The sequence below is a fragment of the Bubalus kerabau genome, chromosome 1 (assembly GCF_029407905.1).
Source record: "Bubalus kerabau isolate K-KA32 ecotype Philippines breed swamp buffalo chromosome 1, PCC_UOA_SB_1v2, whole genome shotgun sequence".
In the NCBI taxonomy this organism is placed as follows: Eukaryota; Metazoa; Chordata; class Mammalia; order Artiodactyla; family Bovidae; genus Bubalus; species Bubalus kerabau.
In genome coordinates, this window is record NC_073624.1 from 268,223,198 (window position 1) to 268,239,450 (window position 16,253).

The window sequence follows — 16,253 nt, forward strand, 5'->3', positions numbered from 1 at the left end:
TAACTATAAAGGCTCATAATCTCTGCTCATTATTAAACCCCCAAAATTGCCACAGAATTTAGCAAAGAAATCTATATTAGATAGAAAAACAATTACATAGTAAATTCATTTATACACTTTCTTAGTTTTACATGCTCTTTACAGTACTAAGAAGATTGCAGTGCATTTATGGATATTTGGCAACTGATTTTAACAATAGCATCAATTAAATAAAGCTCTAGGAAGGCTAAAAATGTTTGTTCTTATTTTGATCCCAAATTTCAGAAGGAAGTGAAAAGTGAATATGACTTTTTGAGAAATGAGTCACCCTTCTTCCTTCTGAGAATAAATTAACTATCAATATCTTTCATTTTCAGAGAGATTCATAGGGGCACTAAAACGCATGCACATGTACTGTATTTGAATAACATTTTCTTTAATTTTGTGGCTAGCCATGTGGTAGTAATTTTGATACCACCCAAAGAATCCATAAGTGCTGAAGTCTCAGATACAGCATCCACTGGGTAACTAATCATACAGAAAAAAGGTATTTTACTTACTAGATCTAGCATCTATTTTCTACTCTCTTTCTTTGTGAGACTTTGTAAGAAAAATGTAGGTGATAATATGGGGTCCTCTACCATCATTTTAAATTCAAGAAATGATTTTTAAGCACCTACCAAAAGCCAAGCATTGTACTCTTCCTTTGTATGTTATGTTCAAAAGTTTTATAAATAGGTCACTATGATTTTCATGGTTCAGTAAGCATGAACTTATGGAGAAAGCATGCAAAAATAAGCAAAAGGTATCCTAGAAACACACAAGTGTGAACAGCATATTTTTCTTATCAGTAAATTTCTTGAAGTATGCCTGACAAATAAAAATTGTACATATTTAGATTGTATAATGTGATTTTCCTTTTTTAAAGTGCACAATGTGATGATTCTGTAACAGAATGAGAAGATATTAAGAAGAGGTGAAAAGGATACACAGAAGAACTGTACAAAAAAGAACTTCATGACACAGATAATCACAATGGTGTGATCACTCACCTAGAGCCAGACATCCTGGAATGTGAAGCACCACTTCAAACAAAGTGGAGGTGATGGAATTCCAGCTGAGCTATTTCAAATCCTGAAAGATGATGCTGTGAAAGTGCCGCACTCAATATGTGAACAAATTTGGAAAACTTAGCAGTGGCCACAGGACTGGAAAAGGTCAGTGTTCATTCCAATCTCAAAGAAAGGCAATGCCAAAAAATGTCCAAACTATCACAAAATTGCACTCATCTCACATGCTAGCAAAGTAATGCTCAAAATTTTCCAAGCCAGGCTTCAACAGTACATAAATGATAAACTTCCAGATGTTCTTTCTGGATTTAGAAAAGGCAGGGAAACCAGAGATCAAATTGCCAACATCTGCTGGATCATCGAAAAAGCAAGAGAATACCAGAAAAACATCTATTTCTGCTTTATTGACTATGCCAAAACCTGTGACTGTATGGATCACAAAAAAACCGTGGAAATTTCTTCAAGAGATGAGAATACCAGACCACCTGACCTACCTCCTGAAAATCTGTATGGAGGTCAAGAAGCAACAGTTAGAACTGGACATGGAACAACAGACTGGTTCCAAATCGGGAAAGCAGTACATCAAGGCTGTATATGGTCACCCTGCTTATTTAACTTACATGCAGAGGACATCAATCAAAATGCCAGGCTGGATGAAGCACAAGCTGGAATCAAGACTGCTTCAAGAAATATCAGTAATCTCAGATAGCAGATGAAACCACTCATAAGGCAGAAAGCAAAGATGAACTAAAAAGCCTCTTAATAAATGTAAAAGAGGAGAGTGAAAAAGTTGGCTTAAAGCTCAACATTCAGAAAACTAAGATCATGGGCATCTGGTCCCATCATTTCATGGCAAATAGATGGAGAAACAATGGAAACAGTCAGAGACTGATTTATTTTTTTTGGTGGGGGGGCGGGGGTGGCTCCCAAATCACTGCAGATGGTGACTGTAGCCATGAAATTAAAAGACACTTGCTCCTTGGAAGAACAGCTATGACCAACCTAGACAGCATATTAAAAAGCAGAGACAAAGGTCCATCTAGTCAAAGCTATGGTTTTTCCAGTAGTCATGTATGGATGTGAGAGTTGGACTATAGAGAAAGCTGAGTGCTGAAGAATTGATGCTTTTGAACTGTGGTGTTGGAGAAGACTCTTGAGAGTCCCTTGGACTTCAAGGAAAACCAACCAGTCCATCCTAAAGAAAATTAGTCCTGACTATTCATTGGAAGTACTGATACTGAAGCTGAAATTCTAATACTTTGGCCACCTGATGTGAAGAACCGACTCATTGGAAAAGACCCTGATGCTGGGAAAGATTGAAGGCAGGGGGAGAAGGAGAAGACAGAGGATGAGATGGTTGGATGGTATCACTGACACTATGGATAGGAGTCTGAGTAAGCTCTGGGAGTTGGTGATGGACAGGGAGGTCTGAGGTGCTGCAGTTCATGGGGTCACAAAGAGTTGGACATGCCTGAGTGATTGAACTGAACTGAATGTGATGATTTACTGTATGTATACATTTTTGGGACTCTAATGTATAGCATGGTTATTTTAGTTGACAGTACTCTATTGTATCCTTGAAATTTGCTAAGAGAGTACATTTGCTAAGAGTTATCATTGCAGAAAAAGGCAACAATACATTACTTATACAGAGGTATATAAAATCATGTAGTTTCATATGCAAACATTGGAACCACATTTTTCTGTCTCAACCTAATCTTGAAGTCAAGTTGTCATAGTGCCTGATGGCAAACATGTCCTATCACTCAATTTTGGATTCTCCAAATTAGATCCATTTAAAATGCAGTAAACAGGGTTTTTCCTTGCCTTCTTACAGGGGCTGGCCTGAAAAGCTGAGGGATTAGAGGTAGTCATAGCTTTGGGTTCAGGGAAGTAGCCTGTCCCTGGGTTGAGGCTTCTCTTTTTGCTTCTGCTCCAGTTTTTTTATTTTTTCCCTGGGGCCACAGTTTGTGCCATGCTTTAGGGTGGAGTCCTCCTCATGCTGATGATATTCTTCCAAGCTCTCTGCTTCTTGAATATTATGCCTGATTCTGGGCAAAGAAGAAGGCGCTGCTGCTTCCCAAGCTGAGTTTGGACCCGTGGGTGCTGACTGAGCCTGATATAGTCCCACCTGCCTATGCAACTCATCCAACCTCTGGTTGATTATCCGCCCTGCTGTAGAAGGTAGGGAGTTCTCTGTAAGACAACTGAGAAACACACAAGTAGATCTTCGGGATAGTTTTAGATCCCCATATGCACCTGGAGCTCATTTATTAACTTATTTTTAACATCAAGAATTTAGGTTATGTGATCTGGTTCTGCTAATACTTGTCATAATGGTAATCTTATGTCAAGTGGCCAAAATAGGGTAGAATTGTAGGATAACAGTATAACAGAAAAAAAGAATAAAGCACATTGACTAATACTTTGTAATATTATATGGCTACTCCTTGGTGGCTCAGAACTAAAGAATTGCCTGTCAGTGCGGGAGACTTGGGTTCAATCCCTGGGTCAGGAAGACTCCCCTGGGAGAAGGAAATGGAAACTCACTCCAGTGTTCCTGCCTGGGAAATCCCATGGATAGATGAACCTGGCGGACTTCCGTCCATGGGCTCACAAAAGAGTCGGACTTAACTTGATGACTAAAGCAACAACAACAATAACATCAATAAAGCACTGCAGAACTTCCCTGGCAGTCCAGAGGTTAAGGCTTTGCCTTCTGATGCAGGACATGTGGGTTCTATCCCTGGTTGAGGGGCTAAGATCCCACATGCCTCCTGGCCAAAAAATCAGAACAGAAATGACAGAAGCAATATTGTAACAAATTCAGTGAAGATTTTTAAAAAAGTCTTAAGGGTCATTGAATGTATTAGCAAATTGGCTTTAGTGTTGGCTTGAGGTTTCACAGGTTAATTGTCAAACTTTGAGCAAGTATTAACAGCTTAATCGGGCTTCCCTTGTAGCTCAGATGGTAAAAATCTGCCTACAGTGCAGGAGACCTGGGTCAGTTCCTGGGTTGGGAAGATCCCCCGGAGAAGGGAATGTATTCTTGCCTGGAGAATTCCAGGCTAACACACAGAGCGTGTTAACTGAGCGGCTAACACACAATAACTTAGCTTCTCTAAGCCTTTATCTTTATCTGAAAGATGTAAATAATAATAGCACCTAAGTCATAGAATTGTAAGTAATATATTAAAGTGTTTGGCACACAAAGGGGTTGTTCATGGTTGGCATAGCAGTGGGTCTACCACATTAACCAATTATGATTTAATGGGACCTGTATAACATCATTTTTCCATTATTCATTTGTATTTTTTCCTATTTTCTTGCACCACTGAGACTAGTATTAACAACTTATTTCTCATCTTCATTGCTAATACACTATAGAAATCCACTTTATGAGATACTGTGTTTTAAGTGGTAGGACAGTTACAAGGTTGGCAACACAGTTTTCAACTTTGACCCTGTGTGGTTAATTACTCAGTCATGTCTGACTTTGAGACCCCATGGACTGTAGCCCATCAGGCTCCTCTGTCCATGGGATTCTCCAGGCAAGAACACTGGTGGTTTGCCATGCCCTCCTTCAGGGGATCTTCACAACCCAAGGATCAAACCCAGGTCTCCCACATTACAGGCAGATTCCTTACCATCTGAGCCACCAGGGAAGCCCAGGAATACTAGAGTGGGTAGCCTATCCCTTCTCCAGGGAACTTCCTGACCCAGGAATCAAACTGGAGTCTCCTGCATTGCAGGCAGATTATTTACCACCTGAGCTACTTAGACCCTAGTGCTCTATAATAGCTTTGTCTGATAGACAGTGAAATGAGTGCCACAATTCAGTCCTGACTAAAACCAGAGAGTAATTTTGCATTAATCAGATTTTTGATGTGCCAGGGTGAGAAAAAATTCAAATCTTTGAAACCTTGGGAAGAGATAAACAAGTACAAGTCAAAAGTACCACCCCCCCCCCTTAATTTTTAAAGTGCTGCACTGAAAAGTATATGGCTAGATCGAAAGCAACTCAAAGATGTCAACAGTGAAAAGCTTTCTGAACCTCTACAGTCACATTAAAGATGAAACTCTTTCAAACTTGAAATTTAAAGCAATCAATGTTTCTTTCATGCCCAGAGTTGGGGAAGATAGCTTTTTCTTTAGCAGATTAAATGAAGGTTACGTTAGCTGCTATAGCAGACAAATCCCCAAATGAGGAATGGGTCAAATGTGAGTGTTTACGCTTCATGCAGGTAAAGTGCAGAAGAGATGTTTTGATGAGAGGGTGGCTCTATTCAAAGCTCTGATTCAGGCACTCAGACTGCTCCATCTCAAACTGCACATCTTCAGCCCGTGGGTCTCCAGGGCTGCTGTGTCTTATCTGCTTCCTCAAGGATACTGTCGTCATCACTTAAGCTGCTTGTGTCCCTGCAGAAGTAAGGCTGACTGCTATAATTTCAAAGAAGGGCTTAAAGTGTTTTATGCAACAATTTAATGTATTCTTGCGGTATGTATGTATGTTTTACCTGGAAATCTTTTAACTAATTCTCCTCTTTCTTCCTTGCGAAAATTCTTGGGTATTTTGTGCCTCAGACAAAATTTAGTCAAGTCCCCAAACGTAAGGTTATATTCCCCCAAATCAACATGATGTCGTTCTTGGAGCTATGTTCGTATCCAACGACCCAGTGGAATAAATCATTTTTGAATTGCTAATTTTGCTAAAGTTATTTGCTTGGACATCTAAAATGACTAGGTAGTTGAAAGCTTTCCTTTGTTCTTTAAATTGTCTAAAGATTCTACCTAGATAAATATTTTCTCATCTATTGAGACTAGATCTTGAAGAAATGTAAGATTACCTTTAAAATTTATTAGATTTAGACATTTTTAACTGGAAGGAAAACACTCAGAAGCTGAGAAGCGTTTTCTGTAACAAAATGAAACAGGTTTGTTTAGCATGCAGTGGCTAAATAATTTGTCTCTGCCATGAAGATGGTTGAAATAAATCATATCAAAAGGTAATGTGTTGATAGTAGTAGAGGAGTCTGAGTAATATGGATGAAATGAGCAAATGTATAATGCAAATAATTTTAAGCCACAGAACAGAAATTTATATACTTTTGTTTTGGAATGATGAGATATTTGAGCTCAAAGTATTAACTATGTAAGATAATCATGTCATATATTTATTTGAGCTAAATTGCTCACCAAAGCCAATCTCAAGTTTTATGTTATATTGGGCTAATTACCTTGGGGCCATAGCAATGTATATAGAAATTTTTTGTTGAATTGTAGTAATTTTGTTAGGAGTTTTTGTTATTTTCTTACTTTGCTTTGTTCTCAAAATGAGAGTTTTTAAATTGATAGCTTTATTTATACCCCAAGGAGAAAATGTTTACTATGATAGAGTTTGACTTACGCAGTTTTATTGCCCTTGAGATATTCAGTTTCCATCCTGATGAATTAGGTAAGAGATTTTCTCATGAATAGATATTGAACACCCTAAAGTATCTGATACAAGGGAAAAATGAACCCTAGTATATGCATTCGGGAACTGCTTCTGTCACCTTTAAATAAGACAATCATCCTAGCCCTGTGCCAAACCTAATTTCCCAATTTTATTTTGGTTTGTAATTGTTTTCAGAAAATTTCTAATATTTGTATAACAAGGTAAAGGATTTCATTGCTATGTGTGGCATCTCTAAATCTTACTCTTTTTCCCTGAAATGAACATAGATTATGATGGACATCTAGTGCTACTGGCCATGCTGTTAAGCTAAACAAGAATTACCAAATGAATCAACAGTTATTTCTCAGGTATTTTTTTAAGTGGGAATATAGCAGTGAAAAAGCTCCTTGGAGATAAAACAGACAGAGCTCTCTACCAGCCTGAATATCAGGGAAGAAACTTACCTTGTTTATGATGAATCCAATAAGGCTAGACCTCCAATTGCAAATCTTAAACCCCAAACAAGTTACCTTGTATTGTTTAAATTCTTCCAATCCATCAAGTCTCACATCCAACATTGAGTATAATCTTCACCCCCCCTTTCTCCCAATTATAATGGCAGCAACATATCCTCAAACAGCATTTGTCCTATGCTGCTGCTGCTAAGTCACTTCAGTCGTGTCCAACTCTGCACGACCCCACAGACGGCAGCCCACCAGGCTCCCCCGTCCCTGGGATTCTCCAGGCAAGAACACTGGAGTGGGTTGCCATTTCCTTCTCCAATGCATGAAAGTGAAAAGTGAAAGTGAAGTCGCTCAGTTGTTTCCGACCCTCAGTGACCCCATGGACTGCAGCCTTCCAGGCTCCTCTGTCCGTGGGATTTTCCAGGCAAGAGTACTGGAGTGGGGTGCCATTGCCTTCATCCTATAGAGCAGACTTAATTGATTTCTGAGCCTAAAAATCTATGCTTTCACAAGACTGTTTTCTCTAATAATCATCCCTCATCTTCTTGGATATAAGATTTTTTCTTATTTTCTTTGTTTTTTTTGTGGGAAAGCTTTTCCCTAAAGTAAGGTAACATATTGAAAATTGTCAGGGAATAAGAACTTTGTTTCTTAGGGGTAGAGGGAAACTCTTTTGGGGTACAGGGAAATTCTCTGACAGAAAGCAAAGCTGTAGATGGGGAATAGCTAGGTGACCAGTCAAACTAATATTTCTATGTCATATGAACAATAATGAGCTTCACAGTCTGGTTGGGGAAGGCCTGGAGGGCCGGGAGGGCAGTGTCACTCTGACAAGTTTTAGAAAGTGGGAAACAAGGGGCACAGAAAATCTAAGTGATTTGCTCCCAAACTGTAGGTGTGTCACTGGGGTTACAGTTGCCATTAGGAAGAATTTCCTAAGCCATCCTTTGAATACCATCTCTTTGGAAAAAACAGAAGGAGAATTGGATAAGAAGCAACTGAGCAAATCAAGGGAATGACAGTAGATTTGTTAAGACAGAGTTAAGGAATTAAGAGTTAGAGACAAGGGAGAACTGGAAAATATATGATGAGAAGCAGAGTATTTTTGGATCTGAAAGGGAGGAAAAGCATCACAAAGCACTAAAACTCTTACTGATAACGTATTGTACTTTTGTTTAATTACAACACACAAAATGGGTAATATTTATATGCTACTACAAATGTTGCTGAACTCTGTAGTTAGCATCTTCATAGATATGCATATGATATTTGTTACGATATTTGTTTTCCTCTTTCTGACTTACTTCACGCTGCATCACAGTTCTTCTAAAAAATCATGTGTTCAAAAGCACTGAGCCTTTTCTATGTATGTGTCTCTGTGTAAGTATTGAGAGTGGAGAGGGGATGGTGAGAGTGGGCACCCTTGTCTTGTTTCTGATCTCAGAGGAAATGTTTTCAGTCATTCACCATTGAGAATAATGTTTGCTGTGGGTTTGTCATATATGGCCTTTATTAAGTTGAGGTAGGTTCCTTCTATGCCCATTTCTAGAGTGTTTTTTTAACCAAATATTCTTACCAGAAAAATTACACCAATTGACCCTCTCATAGTTGTATGATTAAGTCATAAGAACATTTATAATTTTTCTACTTGGTCAAATATTGAATATATTACCAAAATCTGGTACTGAAAAACAAAAACAAAAGAATTAAAAATGGCTCTTCTAATTATAAATGTTCTCAGTGACTTAATCTTTAGCTTCTCATCTTAGCCTCATTATGAAAAATTCATCTTAAGATGTTTTCCCCCTTTGAATGTATGCGTGTTAAGGGAAATCTAATCCTGATGATTTTTAGAACACTATGATCCCTATTCTCCACATCTCAACAGGGCTAAAGAAGTAGGAGTCATCATTCTCATGAGCTCATAAACCTGGAAGGATGAATTTAAGTCTAATTGTCCAAGTTAAAGGCTCTGATACTATTTTGTTTCTTTACGTCTCCCTTCCCTGTGACTTCATTTATCTATCATAAGACCATCACTGGGAGTCTTATCTTCAAAAATTGTTGGAAATCATAACTTTAATTGGCTTTTATTTCCTGAGTTTCAGTTGAAAGAAGATATTTTACTATGGACATGGGTATTAGCTAGTGTTGAGATAGTGAATTTATATTGGCTCAAAATTCACTTAAAAAAAAAAAAATTGTATAGGTTACCAGAATTCAGCCTGGAAGATGTTCTTATGTATTAAACTTCCCCTTCTATATAAGGTAAAATAATTTAAAAATAGACCTTTATTTTTTAAGAAGAATGCACTAAAATTATGTTAGATTCAATTGGTTGGTTTATTCATGACATAGATCAGGACAAAGAATAAAGCTTTTCCTTTTACTTCCTTTGTTAATAAGGTTAGTAACTACAGAAGATGTGGACTTGTGGAGCTTGTTTTACCCTGTCAGTTTTTAGTCATTTTTTCTTTTTTCTGGTGTCTTCCATTGGTAGCTAGTCAATGAGCTTGGTGAGATGCACACAAAGAAGATTTAGGTTGCTGTTACATTATTACATTTTATTATTATTGCATATTTGAGAATAAAAATTTAAATCACAATATTTATGGAGCACATCTGCATACAACATTACTTATTTGATCTGAAAAGGATTAATGAAAAAATCCTGCTTATCAGGGAAAAACAGTGGATACCTTTATATTTTTACTTAATATAATTTGTTTTATAACTGTTGAATCAGCTGTATAAATATTTTACATTTCAAATTGTTGAAGATCTTCTATTTCATTTTTCAAAAACTGGATTTAATCTACTTTGCCTTTCTGAGGCATGAAATCTGTTTCCATCATAAGAAGTTGTGATATTTTTGGAATATTAATTCAATATCAAAGATAAGTCTGGCATTTTATAAAACTTAAGATGTGAACAATCTCTAGCATCAGTACAAAAGATAGTAAGGAAGCCAAAGTTAATGTGGTACAAACTATAAACAATATAAACAGAAGATTTTGTTGGGAAGTACTTATACGCCATGAGAATGTATGAGTTAGACAGAAAGTTATCAAAATCAAAAGTTAAAATAATGTTACTATGGAAACCGATTGGCATTATCATTGGACAGCCAGTTCCAATTTTGTTCGCTGCTTATCATACTGTACTTGATAATATCTTTGCATTCAAAATCTATCTCATGAATCTATCTATCTTCTTGGTAGTAATATTTTCACTAGCTCTCGGGGATGATTCCTAATATTTTCAGAGAGTCAGGTACAATCACTTGTACTAATACTCATGTAAATAAATGTTTTTGAGTAGAAAATCTCTAATTTATTTTGGGTCCTGTGAAAGGGTACTACTTACAGTGATTCACAAAGAAGGCAGTTAAGTAGTTCACTCTCATTTGTCTCAAAATGATCATTTTATCAATAACTCACCTTTGGTGGTGCTAAGTCATGTCCAACTCTTGCGATCCCATGGACTGTAGCCTGCCAGACTCCTCTGTCCATGGGATTCTCCAGGCAAGAACACTGGAGTGGGTTGCCATTTTCTTTTCCAGGTGGTCTTCCTGTTCCAGGGATCGAGCCCACATCTCCTGTATCTCCTGCTTTGTGGATGGAGTCATTACCCACTGAGCTGCCTGGGGAAAGCCCTGCCCCTGACCTTGGGGAGTACTGCTTAGTCCATTTACTGTGTCCTGTTCAGGACCTCAGGGCACATGTCCTACAGTGGCCGCGGTCCCTGAAGGAGTCAAAAAGCCACTTAAACTTGCTTCTGGAGTCCCAGAAATTAGTGTGATACCAGGCTGATATCATAACAAAGGCTGATATGAGTTCTGGTTTATTAGGTAATTTTTCTTTGACTCTCAGCTAGTTATTATGCTACTGTTTTTGTTTTTTTTTTAGATTGTTTTTACATATCTATCTTGAAAAAATAAAATTATTTGAGCTTTAAGTAGGTGATGTAAGTTGATGTACCTAAAGTAAAAGTTTATTTTATTTACCTTCAAAACAGTCCTGTATGGTAGGTAGATTATCATCCTCACTTTACAGATGACAATACCGAGACTCAGATTAAGGGGTGTCCCTAAGGCTTTCTACTGAGTACATGTTAGAATTATCAGTTCAGTTCAGTTCAGTCACTCAGTCATGTCTGACTCTTTGTGACCCCATGGACTGCAGCATACCAGGCCTTCCTGTCCATCATCAATTCCAGGAGTTTATTCAAACTCATGTCCATTGAGTTGGTGATGCCATCTACCTATCTCATCCTCTGTCGTCCGCTTCTCCTCCTGCCTTCGATCTTACCCAGCAAAGGGTCTTTTCCAGTGAGTTAGTTCTTCACATCAGGTGGCCCAAGTACTGGAGTTTCAGCTTCAACATCAGTCCTTCCAATGAATATTCAGGACTGATTCCCTTCAGGATTGACTGGTTTGTTCTCCTTGCTGTCCAAAGGACTCTCCAGAGTCTTCTCCAACATCACAGTTCAAAGGCATCAATTCTTCAGTGCTCAGCTTTCTTTATGGTCCAACTCTCACATCCATACATGACTACGGGAAAAACCATAGCCTTGACTAGATAGACCTTTGTTGGCAAAGTAATGTCTCTATTGTTTAACATGCTGTCTAGGTTGGTCATAACTTTTCTTCCAAGAAGCAAGCATCTTTTAATTTCATGGCTGCAATCACCATCTGCAGTGATTTTGGAGCCCAAGAAAATAAAGTCTGCCACTTTTCCCACTGTTTCTCCATCTATTTCCCATGAAATGATGGGACCAGGTGCCATGATCTTAGTTTTCTGAATGTTGAGCTTTAAGCTAACTTTTCCACTCTCCTCTTTCACTTTCATCAAGAGGCTCTTTAGTTCTTCACTTTATGCCATTAAGGGTGGTATCATATGCATATCTGGAGAAGGAAATGGCAACCCACTCCAGTGTCCTTGCCTGGAGAATCCCAGGGATGGGGGAGCCTGGGGTTGCACAGAATCAGACTTGACTAAAGTGACTTAGCAGCAGCAGCATATGCATATCTGAGGTTATTGATATTTCTCCCAGTAATCTTGATTCCAGCTTGTGCTTCTTCCAGCCCAGAATTTCTCATGATGTCCTCTGCATGTAAGTTAAATAAGCAGGGTGACAATATACAGCCTTGAGGTACTTCTTTTCCTATTTGGAACCAGTCTGTTGTTCCACGTACAGTTCTAACTGTTGTTTTCTGACCTGCATACAGATTTCTCAAGAGGCAGGTCAGGTGGTCTGGTATTCCCATCTCTTTCAGAATTTTCCCCAGTTTATTGTGATCCACACAGTCAAAGGCTTTGGCATAGTCAATAAAGCAGAAATAGATGTTTTTCTGGAACTCTCTTGCTTTTGCAATGATCCAAGAGATGATGGTAATTTGACCTCTGGTTCCTCTGCCTGTTCTAAAACCAGCTTGAACATCTGGAAGTTCACGGTTCACATATTGCTGAAGTCTGGCTTGGAGAATTTTGAGCATTACTTTGCTAGCATGTGAGATGAGTGCAACTGTGCAGTAGTTTGAGCATTCTTTGGTATTGCCTTTCTGTGGGATTGGAATGAAAACTGACCTTGCCCAGTCCTGTGGCCACTGCTGAGTTTTCCAAATTTGTTCACATATTAAGTGCAGCACTTCCACAGCATCATCTTTTAGGATTTGAAATAGCTCAACTGGAATTCCATCACTTCTTCTAGCTTTGTTCGTAGTGATGCTTCCTAAGACCCACTTGACTTTGCATTACAGGATGTCTGGCTCTAGGTGAGTGATCACACTATTGTGGTTATCTGGGTTGTAAAGAGTTTTTTTGTATAGTTCTTCTATGTATTCCTGGCACCTCTTCTTAATATCATCTGCTTCTTTCAGGTCCATACTATTTCTGTCCTTTATTGTGCTCATATTTACATGAAATTATATTCCCTTGGTATCTCTAATTTTCTTGAAGAGATCTCTAGTCTTTCCCCTTCTATTGTTTTCCTCTATTTCTTTGCAGTGATCACTGAGAAAGGCTTTCTTATCTCTCCTTGCAACTCTGCATTCAAATGGGTATATCTTTCCTTTTCTCCTTTGCTTTTGGCTTCTCTTCTTTTCACAGCTATTTGTAAGTCCTCCTCAGACAGTCATTTTGCTTTTTTGCATTTCTTTTTCTTGGGGATGATCTTGCTCCCTGTCTCCTGTACAATGTCATGAACTTCCATCCTATAATAAAATTCAAAGTCTTCCTTCAGTGAGGTCTCTGATCTTAACCATTGTAATTTTCAGTCTCCTTATTATTCTGCTTAGTATATGAAAGTCAGTCTTGTACAAAAAGCAATTATTCATAAGCATAACACTATTCTCTTTGTTGATGAAGCATTTTGGCTCTTAAAGGTGAATTATAGAATGTGATGGGAAACTTAGCTGGTCAGCAATTGTTCCTGGGATAGAAGGGTGGGGGTTGGTGTGATTTCTGGTGCAAAAGGCCTTGTCAACTGGCTCCTGGGATGGGGATTATGGCATTGGCCAGCCTTTTAGAGAAACTAGGTCAAAGGGCTTCAACAAATAAATCTTTTCCTCAGTCTGTTTGTCTTAGTCCACTGTCTTCCTTTGCAAGGCTTTCCAAATATACTAAAAATATTTTAGTTTTGTCAAGGCAATAATACTATAACTATATGATGTTTTGATTGTGAAATATATTGACAAATTTTAATTGCAAAATATTGGTTAGAGAGGAATATCTGTTATATAGTGAGAAGAAAACTCATCAAAGAACTTGCTTATAAAAATGAAGAAAACTATGCAACTCAAGCTCTACAGGTCAGCCAGGATGTAAGGAGCTAGAGTGAGAATTTATGGAGAGAAACATGGAGTGTGAGACAAGGAGAAAACTAGGCAAAGCAAATCAGAAAAGTATGATTTCCATTCTGTTGAGTGAGGAGTGAAGGCAGTGGAGAATCCCGAAATAAGATAATGAAAAAAAAGTTAGTCTTAAAGCTTGACTCACTACAATTGTCTTGTCAAAAGAAACCCTACCTATGGTAATAATAATATAAGTAATAAAACCATCTTCAAATGAAGCAAATGTAGTTAAAACGTAGGTCTTCAATCATCTGATTGATAATTTGCTTCCATGAGGCTGTGGGGGAGATCTGGGATGGAATTTGAGAAGTTTTGAGTGGAGGAAAATGCATAAAAGAGAGGAACTTGCACTTACACACTTGAGAGTCTAAGGTTTACTTGGCTGCTTGTTTCTCCTGCTGACTTGAGTGCAGCCCATGTCATCAATATATTGAGTAAATATGTGTGTGAGATAACTTAGATAATTACATCTCTGTTATCTTGTTTGGGCTTCCCTGGTGGCTCAGAAGGTAAAGCTTCTGCCTGCAATGTGGGAGATCTGGATTCAATCCCTGGGTCGGGAAGATCCCCTGGAGAAGGACATGGCAGCCCACTCCAGTATTCTTGCCTGGAAAATTCCATGGATTGAGGAGCCTGGTTACAGTCCATGGGGTCGCAGAGAGACATGACTGAGTGACTTCACTTTCTTTCTTTATCTTGTTGGGCCTACAGGTCACCATCATAGCCTGGAAAGAAATGCAAAATTTCCAGGAATGGAAAAGACTCATTTTTCTTATACCTGTGTAAAGATTGCAAATAATCTAAGTAGCAGCTGTTACCCAACCATGGGAGGTTGGCATTTTCTTATTAATAGTAAGATGCCTTCCATTTGTGACTTGTGTCCCTCTGCTCAGTCAGAGCATACCCTTTGTATTCTTTTCCTAGTTTATATTATGAAAATGATGATGCTGGATATTATTTAAGAGGAATAAACTGTGACCAAATTTTGCCCTCAGTCACTCAGTTGTGTCTGATGCTTTGCAACCCCATGAACTGTGGCCCGCCAGGCTCCTCTGTCCATGGGATTTTCCAGGCAAGCATACTGGAGTGGGTTACCACTTCCTTCTCCAGGTGACAAAACTAGAAAATACGTTAGATTCTCATTAAGAGACGTGGATTGTACACCTGTGCAGCCCTGGTCAGGGACCCTGCATGCGTTGTCATTACTAATGAGCCTATTTGACATGCTTGTCTTTAGCAAGGAAGACCTCCTTCCCTGTAAGACTGGAGATGCATCTCCGTTTCCACTTTGTGACCATGGCTCCTGGCTTCTCCCCTGTTCCTATGGCTACAGTACACACCAGTTCTCAGGACAGATTAATTCTCTTCCTCAGTGTAGACGAGGACTGCCTAAAGCAAGGTCACTTTATTTACAAAATAAATTGCAATATTGGTTGAAGCTTGGGAGGTAAAAAAAAAAGCAACTCCCAACAAGATTGTTCAGTATTGTGGCCGATGAGAGCTTGGGAGCTTGACCTCGGTATTCTCAGAGACATCCATATATCCACCAAAAGCTGAACAAATAATTGTGCTTCACTTTGTCTTTTGTATGGCAAAAAACTGGTGGGTGTTGATAGGAAGTTGGTCTCCTGTTGGCTGTTTTACCTGGGAAAGAAAACAGAAGGCTCTTTACTCATCTTGACTTCTGCAGTAGTCTTGTCCCCTCTGCTATCAGCAAGGTGATTTTTATGTATGTAAGGGCTGTTAATCAAAGTGTAAAAACTCTGCTGGCAAAAAAGGAGAAGAGGGAGAAAGAAATAGGGAGAGGTGGGGAAACTTGGAGGAGAGAGTGAGAAGAGGGAGGGAGGGAAAGAGAGAAACAATGGAAGAAAGAGTGTGTCAGCCGAATGAAAAAGAAATGCTTAGTCAGGCAGAAAGTTGAAATGGCAGTAAATAAATATAGGGGAAAGAAGCGAAACACGACTTTTCTAAGGCCCTGTGTGCTTGTGGTAATTACTGCAGTTCACAGTAGACTGAAAAGATAAAAGGAAGAGTCTGTCAGAAAGTTGAGGTCCTCTGGATTGCAGATGAAAAATGGCCTTCAGGGAGTACATAAAGTTCTTCAAAGGCTGCTCTGTTCTGAATACCAAGCAGGCTCGCAGGACACATCCCCTTCAGAAGTGCTCAGAAAAGGTGATGTGGGCAGTGGCCCATGCAGACGTCTGGGAAGAGGGCGCTTCATGATGAATGATTCATCTCCACTGACGCTGCTCGTCATATTTCTCGGCCCTGAGTTGGGGTTGAGAGGGGAGGAGATACCAAAATTCAAATACATACAGGGCACAAAAATGAGTCTTTGCCTTGCTATTATGTAGGCTTGTGTTCAAAACCAAAGACTATTCATGATTCCTTGCTGACTTGTGCTTTGGCATTGCTATCTTCTGTATTTTAAAATTCTTCACTCACATAAA

At 38.8% G+C, this 16,253-nt stretch overlaps 1 pseudogene; it reads left to right on the top strand.

The window, feature by feature from the left end:
- The window catches only part of LOC129632650 (uncharacterized), a 144,199-nt pseudogene that overhangs the window by 71,914 nt on the left and 56,032 nt on the right, over positions 1-16,253 (top strand).